The sequence below is a fragment of the Physella acuta genome, unplaced genomic scaffold (assembly GCF_028476545.2).
Source record: "Physella acuta isolate Inbredline_101_S28 unplaced genomic scaffold, ASM2847654v3 ptg001354l, whole genome shotgun sequence".
Lineage (NCBI taxonomy): Eukaryota > Metazoa > Mollusca > Gastropoda > Physidae > Physella > Physella acuta.
This window is the reverse complement of record NW_026732869.1, coordinates 150,001-164,824: the sequence shown is the minus strand read 5'-3', so window position 1 is coordinate 164,824 and position 14,824 is coordinate 150,001. Positions and strand designations below refer to the sequence as shown.

The 14,824-nt window shown below is 33.0% G+C and overlaps 1 protein-coding gene across 1 annotated transcript in view; it reads left to right on the top strand.

The window, feature by feature from the left end:
- Window positions 1-14,824, top strand: part of LOC131926959 (beta-1,4-galactosyltransferase 1-like) — a 45,755-nt gene that overhangs the window by 24,065 nt on the left and 6,866 nt on the right. The window lies entirely within an intron of this gene.

Sequence of the window (14,824 nt, the reverse complement as noted above, 5' to 3'; positions counted from 1 at the left end):
AATGTTTTACCGTACTGTTAAAATAAGTTTAGTCTTACAGCTGTATTTAAAAATATAGAATGTAGATCGTTGCATTGTGTTCATTACTTCCCATTTATGAAATAAAAATTTCCAAGGCAGACAACCAATAACAATTTTTTTTTCATAAGTCTTTACATAGGCTGAGAAATTCAATTTTTTTTTTCAAATTTTTTAAATGAAAGTAAAAATTAATATTAATTGTTAAACTGATACTATTTTAAAATGTTTTGATTAACTATTGATCTAATTGGTATTTCTTTAATTGTTTAATTATCAAATAGCTTTTATAAAATTGCTAGCTGTATAAGATGTAATAATACGATTTAATAATTTCGTTTAGAGAACACGTTGCACTTGTTCTTACTGTATTGCCGATGAAAACAAAATGCATAAAAAATGTTTTAATAACAAGCTTTTATGCAATAATACATTAGAAATTAGGAGAAAAAAAAAATTTCGTTAAATATATAATAATGCAAACAAAAAAATGACTTTGCATAAGTCCCTTGATGCTACTTTGTGAGGCATAGTTGCAGAAAGAACAAATTATTCATCTATTTGTTCTCAGTGGGCCACGTTAAACCAAACACCAGTGAAGTGACGATTGAAACTTTGGCCGCCATGTTCCCGGAAGTGATGTTAGGCGGCAGACTCTTTCCTTCCGGATGTCAGCCTCGCCAGAAAGTCGCCTTCGTGTTTCCCTACAGAAGGAGATGGGGGCATCTGAAAATTGTCTTGAAAAATTTGATTCCCATTTTGATCAGGCAACAAGCCGATGTGCAATTTTTTATCATTGAACAGGTAAGAATTTCGGTACAGGTAGACAGTGTTGTACACGTAGATATTTGTGAACAAGTAGGATATTTTGTATGTGTAGAACTGCAGAAAACCAGTTCACGTTGTTTTATTATAACTGAACATTGCAGAATATATTTCAACGTGCGACAGTATCTCAGAAAACAGGACTTATTTTACAAGCTTTTATTTAGTTTGCAAGGTCTGTTTGCTTGTATGTATGTATGTTTGTTTGTTTGTGGGTTTGTTGCAAATCTTGGAACTCAATTTTGACCCACTTCAAAAGCAGCAATTTCGTTCAAACTTTCCACTTTTACGACAATGCGACTAGCTAGACGCGATCACCCCAACAGTCTGGTGAGCTGTGGCTCACGATGATGTTACAACCGTAGAGCCCTGCTGTCCTTGAATCCCTCTCTATTCTCGCTGTTTTAACATGTTCATTAAATAATACCTGTCATTATCTTGATCAATTCAATGTGTTTATTCTATTTCTATCACCCCCTTCCCATTATACTGTTAGGCTGAAGGCTCAACATTCAACAGAGGCGCCTTGCTTAACGTCGGGTTTGTGGAGGCCTTGAAGGTTCGCGACTTTGACTGTTTCATTTTCCACGACGTCGACCTCATCCCCCTCAGTGATAAAAACCTCTACAGGTGTGGTGACAACCCCCGCCATTTTGCTCTAGCCCTCAACAAGTACTCGTATTCGTAAGTCTCATTTTTGTAATTCAACATGTACTCGTATTCGTAAGTCTTATTTTTGTAATTCAACAAATACTCGTATTCGTAAGTCTCATGTTTTGGATTCAACAAGTACTCGTATTCGTAAGTGTCTTTGTTTTATTCTAAAGTACTCATTCACGTATTCAACAAGTACTCGTCTTCGCTAGAGATCTTTGCGGGGTGGTCGTCCATTAATGACGTCAACCTTTGATGTCGATTTTTACCTCCCACTGCTCCCTCCCCGTCGCCACTTGTCGTCACATACTCTCCCCCCCCCCCCCCCCCCACCTCTCCCTGAATGACGTCAAATTTCAGTATACAACCTACTACTGAACAAAATATTTTTTTTACCAGTGATGTTTTTGTTTTTTTGTTTGTTTTCTAAAAATGTTAGGAAAATCGGTGATTATTAAATGTATTAATCAATTTTAAATTCAACATACGAAATTACTGCTAAAATTCAATCTATAAAATTCTTTTAAAAATGAAAATACATGACGTAATTTATGGCATCCATCACCAGCCCTCCCACCCCCCCCCCCCCTTTCTTGAAACAAAGTAGATGTAGATGTATTCGTATTAGTATGCTTGCCTGACCTCATAAAGTACTTGAATTGGAAAGTGGCTGGAGTTTTGTACTTAAAAAAGCTTTTTCGTTCGAATTCCGTTCGTAAATCGATCTTTGTCTCGAAACTATAAATTAACTAACACCGCAGATACTGAAACGAAAGTGTGTTCTTCCGATATTAACTTCCAATATGCAAGTAAATTTTCTACCCAGAACATCTTCAGTGTTTACTATAAATTTTACTTTATTTCAGTATTTACAACAAAACTTACTTTATTTCAGTATTTACAACAAAACTTACTTTATTTCAGTATTTACAACAAAACTTACTTTATTTCAGTATTTACAACAAAACTTACTTTATTTCAGTATTTACAACAAAACTTATTTTATTTCAGTATTTACAACAAGACTTACTTTATTTCAGCATTTACAACAAAACTTACTTTATTTGTGTTTACTACAAATTTAATTTTATTTCGGCATTAACAACAAGACTTACTTTATTTCAGTATTTGCAAGACTTACTTTATTTCAGCATTTACAACAAAACTTACTTTATTTGTGGTTACTACAAATTTTATTTTATTTCGGCATTTACAACAAGACTTACTTTATTTCAGCATTTACAAGAATACTTACTTTATTTCAGCATTTACAACACAAATTACTTTATTTCAGTATTTACAACAAGACTTTTTCAATATTTACAACAAGACTTTATTTCAGTATTTACAAGACTTACTTTATTTCAGTATTTACAACATGACTTACTTTATTTCAGCATTTACAACAAGACTTACTTTATTTCAGTACTTACAACAAGACTTACTTTATTTCAGTATTTACAACAAAACATATTCTATTTCAGTATTGACAACAAAGCTTACTTTATTTCAGTGTTTTCTACACAGCTTACTTCGGTGGTGTCATCGGTTTCTCTAAGCAACAATTCCTGGACGTAAACGGCAACTCTAACGTCTACGTGGGATGGGGAGGGGAGGATGACGACTTGCTGGAGAGGTAGGTTTCAGTGGTCAGTTTGTTTCTGTGACGTAAAGTGACAAGTATTTTTCTGTGACGTAAAGTGACAAGTCTGTTTCAGTGACGTAATGACAAGTCTGTTTCAGTGACGTAATGACAAGTCTGTTTCAGTGACCTAAAGTGACAAGTTTGTAAGTCTGTTTCAGTGACGTAAAGTGACAAGTCTGTTTCAGTGACGTAAAGTGACAAGTCTGTTTCGTTGACCAGTCTGTTTCTGTGACGTAAAGTGACTAGTCTGTTTCAGTGACGTAAAGTGACAAATTTGTTTCAGTGACCTAAAGTGACACGTCTGTTTCTGTGACGTTACTTGACAAATCTGTTTCTGTGACGTAAAGTGACAAGTTTGTTTCTGTGACGCAAAGTGACAAGTCTGTTTCAGTGACGCAATGACAAGTCTGTTTCAGTGACCTAAAGTGACAAGTTTATTTTAGTGACCTAAAGTGACAAGTCTGTTTCTGTGACGTAAAGTGACAAGTTTATTTTAGTGACCTAAAGTGACAAGTCTGTTTCTGTGACGTAAAGTGACAAGTCTGTTTCTGTGACGTAATGACAAGTCTGTTTCAGTGACCTAAAGTGACAAGTTTATTTTAGTGACCTAAAGTGACAAGTATGTTTCTCTGACGTAAAGTGACAAGTTTATTTTAGTGACCTAAAGTGACAAGTCTGTTTCTGTGACGTAAAGTGACAAGTCTGTTTCTGTGACGTAAAGTGACAAGTCTGTTTCTGTGACGTAAAGTGACAAGTCTCTTTCTGTGACGTAAAGTGACAAGTCTGTTTCTGTGACGTAAAATGACAAGTCTGTTTCTGTGACGTAAAATGACCAGTCTGTTTCTGTGAGTAAAGTGACAAGTCTGTTTCTGTGACGAAAAATGACATGTTGGTTTCTGTGAAATAAAGTGACAAGTTTGTTTCAGTGACGTTACTTGACAAATCTGTCCCTGTAATTTATAGTATCAAGTCGACTTCTCTCATTCGGGTAACTATTTCATACAATTTATTAAAATCTATTGTAGAAAAGTATATCTTTTCTTATAGACTATGTACCAATAATGAACAATATTGTGATCAGCTTTCTACTCAACAATAACTCTTGGAATAAAATTTGATAATCCGATTTGATTGAATACACCCCCAGGTCCCTCAACAAAGGCTATTATATCAGCCGTTACGGTCTAGGTATCGCCAAGTACGATATGATCAGACACGGCCTTGATAAAGGAAACGAACTGAACCCACACAGGTAGGTGCAAGGGAGATCACTCTTGAAATTCATTTTCTTTAAAGTAAAGTGTTATTACATTTCCTTATCTAATTCCCTATTTATTTTTTATTTATTTTTAATTTTTTTTTGCCTTTTTGGGAAAAAAGCAATTAGATAAGGTAGTATTTTCTAATATTCAGTCCATCATTAATATAAACAAAATTTTTTTTGTTTTAATTGTTTGTTTTTAGAATACCCACTGTTCTCTAGTTTATAATCGAGGTTCTAATGAACATCTGGAATTCATTTATGTGCTTTCTGTTTTAAATCTTACCAATATTGTTGTTATTAATTGTATTTAAATGGTCGTTAATTATGTTTTTGAAAATTAAATAAACAGTCATCAAATTCAATTAAAAGTATTAATTCATTTGTTTTTAATTGCCAATAGTGCAGTTAATTTTTATTAAATTACCCAAACGTTTTTTTAATGTAATTTTAAAAGTTTTTCTTGATTTCCAATAACGTATTTTTTAATACAACGTATACAATCATTAAGATTTTATGTTCAACTGCTAGTATAAAAAACTGTTTTATTTCCCTCCAAGACTAGACGCCTTAAAGAACGCCAGAGAACGTCAAGACATCGAAGGCCTCAACACCCTTACCTATAAGGTGTTGACAAAAAAGGCGCATCAGTTGTTTACCTGGATCACCGTGGAAATCAACAACCAGGTGTTGGTACAGGTAATAACAGGGTTCTATTTTTGTTTGATTTTGTTATTTTTTTTTCTTTATTGTTTTTTTTTTTAATTGTTTTTTTTTTTGTTTTTTTTTACTTTAGAGAAATAAACTGAAAACAAATTTCAATAACCTTTTTATTTTTCAGTGTTTTGTTTTGCAATAACCTTTTAATTATTTTTTGTGTGTTTTGTTTTGTTTTGCAATAACTTTGTGTAATGTGTTTTTATTCCAGGCCGCACCAAAAGAACTGCAAGAGATCATGAGTCGCCCAGCTTCCGGTTTACAACTTAACCCGTCCCCGGATATTGTTGCCACACTTTGCGCATGCGCACTTCTCCTCTATTACAGGCATGTTTAATGACACTTTGCACAAAACAAAGTATTGTCCTCATGATATTTTATAAGCAGTTGCAGAAAAAGTAGAGGCGTAGCGACCCTTCCCGGCGCCCGGGGACATACTTTCAATTTGGCGCCCCCCTCGGGAGCAAATTTTCGATTTGCACCCACCCCTCGAACTTTTCATTTGCACCCCCCCCCCCTCAAACTTTCCATTTGCACCCCCCCCCCTCGAACTTTTCATTTGCACCCCCCCTCAAACTTTCAATTTGGCGCCCCCCCTAAGGTCGGCGCCCGGGGACATATGTCCCCCCCCCGCCCCCCCCCCCCCCTTCGCTACGCCTCTGAGACAAAGTGATCAATTCCGGCGCCGAGATGAACTGTCAAATCCCCACCCCCCACTATTTATTTATGTTGGCGATGAATAATTTTTACTCTGGTGCCACAGAACTGATGTAGAATACAGCTACATAAGTCCGTAAAGCCAAGTAGAAGTCTACTTTCTTAACTTTGACTGTGTGTAATATTTCTTAAAAGTAGCTCAGAATAAGCTTTTTTATTTTTTTATACCACGTTTGGCGCCCCCTCTATAGTCGGCGCCCGAGGCGGCAGACCCACCCGCCCTCCCCTAACTACGCCTCTGGCTGCAGATAATGGTTTGGGGGAAGCTGAACTAAACACCCCTACCGATTCAATGTTTTTCTTATAGTAAGTTTGAAAACGAATACATTGGGCTGATTATGGGTGGGGAAAGAAGGCCCACTCTCCTAGTTAAAACTCGTACTGAGAGCAAAAAACTGAAATCATTGGACGAAAATTGGCGTGGTCGGGTCGGAACAGCTCATGGTTGCTAAGCCGAAAAGTTACGAGTTCGAATCCCCGCGGGCAGATGAGGCTCGATAGCTGGAGACAACGCAAACTTCAAACACCTGCTACCTTGAAGTTTGTTCTTGTGTTGACAAGAACATAAAAGCTAATCCATAAAGAACAGCAGGTTGAAATCGGCATCAAGGGCGTATGTCGCGCGTGATACTTAATTGTATTGTACCAAATCCCTTCCAACATTACAATTCAGAACGAAGATGAAGAAGCAGATGTGCTACGGCCTAGAAACCTATGCGTATTTTTTTAGAATCGACAATGAAAAATCATTTCAGAAAAATGCATACATCAATTTAAAGCTAAACCCTTAGGTTTAATTGTTGAATATTTCGTATGTATATGCCAGCAATAATTCTCTTGATTATTATTATTCAGTCTGGTTAAATAAGTATGGTTGCCGTGCTACAAGCGTGAACTTGGTTTAAGGGCTGTTATTACATTGTAGTATTTATTAGGTGAGAGAGTTGTTGAGTGCCCGAGTGTTTCAAAGGAAATACGCTGGTGTTGGTGAAGGCACCATTTGTGATGTGGATGGTGTGCAGACTCATTTTACATGAGATTGTTAATTAGACACACGTGTAAACTGATCATTTTCAAATCGGCTGGAACCGAAATCAATTTGATGTGCAGGCTTTGAATAAAAGACGTAATAAATGCAAGAAAGTTGAAAATAGGAACATGTATTTGTAATTGTTATGATGTTTTTTTAGACAGATAACCTATATGTTATGAAATGTCATTAATTTATTTAATGCTAGAAAGACATATTTGTAATGAAACTGTCTTTTATTTGATAATTCAAGAAGACATTCGTAATGAAACTTGTTAAACTGATATTTTAAAGACAGATATTTGAGACCATCATTAATTTGTTATTGTTAAAACGGATTTGATTTGCAATGATTAGAACGGTGCGTTTCACTGTGGTTTTAAAAATAGATTTGGTTTTTTTTATTGTATTATTTATTAATTTATTTCTGCTTATTTGCATGAAAGTCACACATCGTACATCACAATCATCCATCGCTTCAGCATTCCATCTGCATCGCCTAGTATTTTTCACAAATATCTTTAAACTAAAAATAACCCGCTTTTTATACTGTGATAATGTACCTTTAAACATAATTTTGTTGGTAATAAATTATTTTACTTATATTTTATTGTAATTGTAGCATCGGTTATATTTTGTGCTGTCTTCGCATTTTATTGTACTATGTACTTTTGATGATGTTTTATTCACTACTCCATTATTTTTGGAAATCATTTTTACAAATAATTTTACATTAACTTGATACCTGAAGTTAATCCTACATGAAAGGGCTACATCTTGAGTAAAGTAAAAAGGCAATAAGTGTAACGCTATTATCTTAAACCGTTGGTCTAGAGAACAATAATTTATTGGAACCACGAAAAATGATATGATGCCTTGAGAGGGTCAGGTGTTAACATAATATGAAAAAACCTGGCATTTAAGGGATTTGTTTTAATTAATTGCCTCAGACATGTAATTTACAGCGTCAGTTTGCCTTGCCATGTTCGCTTTAGTATTACAGTTTTCATCATCGGCTTGTGAGGACTGAAATTGATTTGCAATACAATATACTCTGACATATATTTTCTTTTATTGAAAATGGTTTACTTTTACATTATACAAAACGTATACTTTTAACTTGATTTTAAACCTCAAAATTTGAATGTTTAATTAAATGGTTACAGGGGCGAAACTACCATGCCGCCAGATCCGGAGAGATCCAAAATCCAATTTAAAAAAAAAAAAGATTTCTAGCAAATAAACAGACTTTTGTTAACGGATGACTAAACATAAGGTGGCCTGAAAAAATTACCTATGCCGAACCGTGGAGAAAAATGGGCAAGACCCTATTGGTAGAGAAAAGCAAAAGCATAAATGGGGCTGGATTGGACTCACCTTGCAATAACCAACTAGAAATATCATCGGACAGATCTGATATTAGATTAGAATCGCCAATAAAAAAGAAAAGTGGGCCTACATTATAAAAATTGTCACATTTTAAAGAAAATTGCAACATGGTGTTGCCTACCAATTATGTCAGGTGTATATACTGATTTTTATTCCCCTTCCCCATTCCACTTTCGCAAATGTTCTACATTGAGATTATTTTTCATCAAGAGAGTTAACTAGGGCTGATTTTCTTAAATAAATACTTCACTGAATTGTTTCCCTTTACAAGAAGATAATATAGTTACTTTCATTTATGTTGACATTTTAGTTAGCTTATATAGAACTTACATTTATTCATCAATTGCAATACAATTTTCAGGATACATAAAACAAAAGTAAAAGTACTCCTTATATTTTTAGGTAATTCCTTTTTTTATTAAGATTTTACATTATTCTAAAATGTCTAAAAAAAAAACCTCCGATTCCACAGAATTGTGTCTCATTCATGTACGACATGTTTTAGAAAGATGCTATAAGAATTAATCTTTTTATAGATATAATAATAGTTTTGGAAAGATCTAATAAAAATACTGTGAATTAACGTCAACACATGTGTTTGAAATGCAAATTTTGCAACAACAAAAAATAGAACTGCATAGAAATGAAAACATCGGACATTGAAGGACCAAAGTTACTTTAATGAAATGAGAATTTTCTTGAATCCGTGTATTTCTAAGTTTTCTTTTCTGTTAAACTTATTTTTCGCCTCCCTTGTCTAGGAAACTTCTGCTTTAAATCAAAACGAGAAGTTCACAGTCACTTCTCAGCACATTCTATAACTTCTTATAAACCTTTTTTTTTTTTTTTTTTTTTTTTTTTGCAGGCTACAGTTTACGGCCACCGTTTTCTGTGGTGCTAATTGTTTTGCATGAATCTCAGTATTTCACTCGGCCTTTTTTTAAATATCTTAGTCAGCCCCAGTCAGGTCGCCGAGTTATTAAATTGACGGCGAAACACCGCCCTCTTGAGTAAGACTATATAATAATATGCGAAAATAAAACAAATAAATATATATATATATATATATATATATATATATATATATATATATATATATATATATATATATATATATATAATACGCTTTAAAAATAAGTGATTTAAAAATAAGAACATGAAAATAATTTGCTTCCTTTAACAAAAGCCACTGGTCGCCAAAATGTGTAGGTTTTTTCAAGAAGTTTTTTTTTTAGTTTTAACATCGTTCTGTATGATGTTAACACCTTATAGACTCCATTCTAAAACTTGGCGTTAAAACTCGATGGCAACAACCATGTATATCTTTTTTGATATATATATATATATATATATATATATGTATAAGCATATGTATATATATATATATATATATATATATACGCTAGTTACGTATGCATATGTATATATGTATATATGTATATATATATATATATATATATATATATATATATATATATATACATATATACATATATATATATATATATATATATATATATATATATATATATATATATATATATATATATATATATATATATATATATATATATATATATATATATATATATATATATATATATATATATATATATATATATATATATATATATATATATATACATATATACATATATACATATATATATATATATATATATATATATATATATATATATATATATATATATATATATATATATATATATATATACATATATATATATATATATATATATATATATATATATATATATATATATATATATATATATTAAATTCGCTAGTTACGTATATATTATAAAGACGTTAAAAAGGTCGTTACTATATATAAATCCTTTAGCCAATCACAGGTTGTGCAACGGTAGCCTCGCACCTGTGTTTTCACCCCACGTAAGTAAAAATCGTACCACACTCCACCCGCAGTCAGACTCGATTTTATAAACTCCCCGTGCTTTTCTTATTCTAAATGATTCAAATTCTAATTTCAAAAAAATTGAAACGAGTTTATTTTCTATTTTTTATCGCCTTATGTGTTATTTTCAATGTTGTCATTTTCTCAACTGAAGGATGGCCCTACGTTACTGGTAAGTTTTTAAAAAGAATCTCTCTCGTTTTTCTAACGAAATATATATAGATTGTAGACGTACAGCTGATCTCTATCTCAGTTTGAATGCCGGGATCTTACAGAGAGATAAACTCTACTTCATCTATCTTATTTCCACACAGCTTTAGTTGTTGTTACTATTTTTTTTTTAATACTTAAGAATGAGAAAATTAGTGTATGTGTTATATGTAATACGTCTAGACCTTTAGGTAATGTAGATATGTTCGTTCAAAAATTTACCGCTGATAACCGTGCCAGTGTTGTTCGTAATGTGATGTGTAGGGAGGCTGTTCTTAGTAGCGAACACGTCTTGATAAGCAATACATCCTGTGTAGTGAAGACTTACTGAATGTCTATATATCCTGGGTAGCGATTGCGTCACAAGTAGGTAGCACGTCATACGTTAGATATACTGGGAAACAAATTTGTGTTTAACATTCCATTGTCTTTAAAGTCTCTTATCATTATTTATTAAATATGGATATTAATTTTCATGATAAGATTTTACAATCTTCAATTCAACTTCCTTTCTCTTTCTGCCTTATATGAGCTATATATCCTAAAGAATTCCCCACGTAGGAACCTCTTCATAACTCCTGAGGTCATAGAATGACCCACGGGGGTAACAAAAAAATGATATATTCGGGAAAAAATCAGGAAGGCCTTTAAAAGTGACCGGTCCGAATTTCCCTATGTTAACATTTTTAATTTGGTGAAAACGGTGACTATTTGCAAAACCATTTTTGGGTACATTGACTATTTACATCTGGCTCATTTTTTTCCATAGACCTTCGTAAAAAATAATTCCGTATGACAAAACTACCGGACAGCCTCTACTCCCACGGCGAGGACTAAAATATGACCGCGAGTGAAATTATTCTTATATGAGCTATGTATTGAAAACAAAATCCCACTTAGGAAGCCTTTGAAAACTCTTTAAGTTTGTTCATCGGCCCCAGGAGTTAAGAAAAAAGGAAAAATCCAGAATACTGTTTTAATTGACCAAGGACCATATTTCCTGATACAAACATAGTACTGTTTTGTAAAATAAACCGGGAGTGATCTCCCCTAAACTTTCTCGAATATTTTTGTATAAAATAACAGGGGATGAAAACTCGAGCTATAGACATGATTTTTTCTAATCCATTTTAAATACTTAAAGTTTTAAAAATAGAATAAAATCTCGTAGACAAAAGAATTGCACACCTAGTGAACGCTAAATAAAAAAGTGCATAATAGTGCGCAATATTATTAGTACTTTAAAAATTTACATTAGTTTTTTGAGAAATCGGAAGTAGCGTAAATTACTACTTCCAGTCAACGGAAATGACTCTAATAGAAGGTAGAGAATTAGATCTTTTACTTACATGTGAAATTTCGTTTATCTATCTGAAATAGTACTCAAGTTATAAGCTGTTGAAAATTTCAAAGTAGGAAAAGTACCACTTTCGGTTATCGGAAATCGCTCAAAAGTTGATACGGATCTACGATTTTGATAAAATTTCATCAACCTATCTGTAACGGTACTCAAGTTATCGTGTTTACACACACACGCACAGACAGACAGACACACAGACAGACACACAGACATACTGACAAGATTGCAATATTAAGTTTTTCCGTATCAGTGAGATGTAAAACGTCGAGATTTGTAAAAATCTCGATTATTATTTTTTTTGCACGATTACAAGAATTTCTCTATACTTCGTATATACGAGAAAGTAAAAAAAAGATATACAAATATCTGAAAGTACAAAACCCGCTCTACCCGCGGGGGTGACTAAACATAGGCGTTATCTTCGGAAAAATTCGGAAGGGCTTTAGAAGTGACCAGTCCGAATTCCTTATAAAAACGTTTATTTTTATATTCTGTGAGGTCATAGAAAAACGCCTATGGATGTCAGAAAAACGTGCCAAACCTGAGAAAATATGTAAAGCGGTCAAAACTAACTTGTCGTATATACCTTTATAATCTTTGTAATTTATGTAAAAAAAACAAAGGATAATTTCAACAAAGATTTGCTTACTGTCTTTGCATCTGGCTAATATTTTGCATGCACCTCTATAAACGGTTAGGCCTTACGGAAAAACAGTTGGCCATACTCTAAGCCCTCGACGAGGGTTAAAAATTGACCGCAAGTGAAATTATTCTTATATGTGCTATATATCAAAAAATTATTTTGCTCAAAGACACCTATGCCGGGATAACAAGAATACATTCTGCCGTTGGAAAAAAAAGCCCGGTGGCCGTTAAATTTGTTCAGATGCCGTATTTTCTTATATAATGATAGCATTTTTTTAAAAATTGTAAACAAAGACTACATCATTCGGTCTACTTATAAAGGAAGTAATTTTCTAAAGTATTTATTTTTCAACCAATTATATATTTTTTTAAATAAAAATAAAAAATACGAAATTTAACATTGATTTTAGTTAGTTAATCATTATAAATTAAGCTACGTATAATTCTAAAATGTAGAAATTAACTTTAAGTGTTAATATTATGTAATCTTTGAGTTATTCTATCAACGAAGCCTCTGTAGTTCTAATTACTTGAGAGAAATAAGTTTGAGAATATTCTACCAACGTTACCCTAAATAGATATTGCTGGTTAAACAAAGTACTCCACCTAACAATCAATCACCAATGTTGTGTTTTTAAAAAGCCTAAGCAAAGTAGGGCAATATGTTTAGTGTATTATTTAAGAAGCTTGCTATTTAAACATTTTATAAATGTGTATTCATTAAAATCTTTTACAAAAAACTTGATACATTATTGTTTTTTCTTTCGCCGTTATGGGTCGAAAAGGGCGAGCGAAATTTCGAACACCTCTACCGGACCGATTTCTTTCAAATTTACATATACGCTAAGAACCGTTGATAATACGATTTGACATATTATACTTTGACTTAACTTGATGCACAGCTGTTTTTTTTTTAGAATTAATGTTTTTCTATTTAATATACGCCTATTAATTTTATCGGGGTAACAATTGAAATCGGTGCGTTGATTTGCCATGGCAGTCTTTCAGTCGAGCAATTAAATTTTACTTTTACATTAAAGTATTTTAAACTTTTAAATAAAAAACGTTTTAATAACAAGCTTTCATAAAATCATAAAAACTATGCATTGAAAAGAGCAAACTAAAATAAAATGTATCTAAATATATAATAATGAACCATTATTTAGAAAACTAAAAAGAAAGTGTAGTTTGCGAGACTGTTTGTTGAATACCTTTTCTAAAATTTAATAACCGACCCATGCTCTTCTTAGTTATTTAAATATGTGTTTATTACTGCATTACTAAATATAATTTTTCAAAAAATAAAAGCTAGCTGAAAAATGTTTTTTAACTAAATTTATTACAAGGTTTTACGTAACTTGATTAATCTGCAGATTTTTGTTGTTGATGTGTCGTTCTTTGTCATTCTTTTGTCGTCATGGGTCGACCTTTTGTCTTCTTCTTCTCCGTTCTTAATTTTTAGTGTCGGAAGCGATCGAGCCTTATTTGTCAGAGGGTTTGAGCTCGAGAATCCTTTTTTCGAATTTTAACCCTCATGAGCTCGAACACGCCTCCAACACAATTAAGTATACGTGTCAACTGCGTATGCGCCATTTAGGCCATTGACTCCGATTTCAGCCTGCTTTTCTTTTTGGAACAAACTACAAGGCAGCAGTTGTTTGATTTTGGAATTGTCTCTCCTAGAAGATCGGCTGTCCCCAACTAACGATCCTCATCTGCCCGAGGATTTAAACTCGAGATTTTTCGGTTTAGCAAGCAAGAGCTTTACCGACTCGACCACGCCAACCCCAAAATGTCGACCACTTCTACAAACGTAGACATATAGCTCGAGTTCCGATGACAATTCGTTTGAAATGAGTCTTAAAATAAATATAGACGGTCGATTTATCAAACAATTTCGTATAAATCTATCAATTTTTTAAACAGTAGGTCTATAGTCAACAATTATCCCATCCAAATACTTTGGTTAATCTGAATTAACTGTGTAATGTTATTAATCTTTTACTGTTAAAATAACAAAGGACTGCGTAAAATATTAAACCAAACGTATTTTTAAAAATTCTGAATGGTATCCAAGGAAGCGTTAAGGTTTAGGTTTCGGTTGCGGGTTATGGCCAGTGACAGGATGAGGATTAGGGGCAAAGATATGGATATGGATAGGTAGAATGAGCTTTATTGTTAAGATACCTGGCTTACGTCGGTAGAACGTTCTTTAGTCAACCTAGATCTTTGGGTGCCGAGCTAGTATCGAAGTCAGAAAAAAATATTGTTGAAAAAAACCCAGAGAGCACTAATTTTCCCTATGCATAGATCACAGGACTAGTGCCGTCAACTCATCACCGTTGAATAATTCAAGTCCTAAAGCTTGTTGTTGGCCTTACAAATTGATTCGGTCAATCACCAAACCATGATCCACA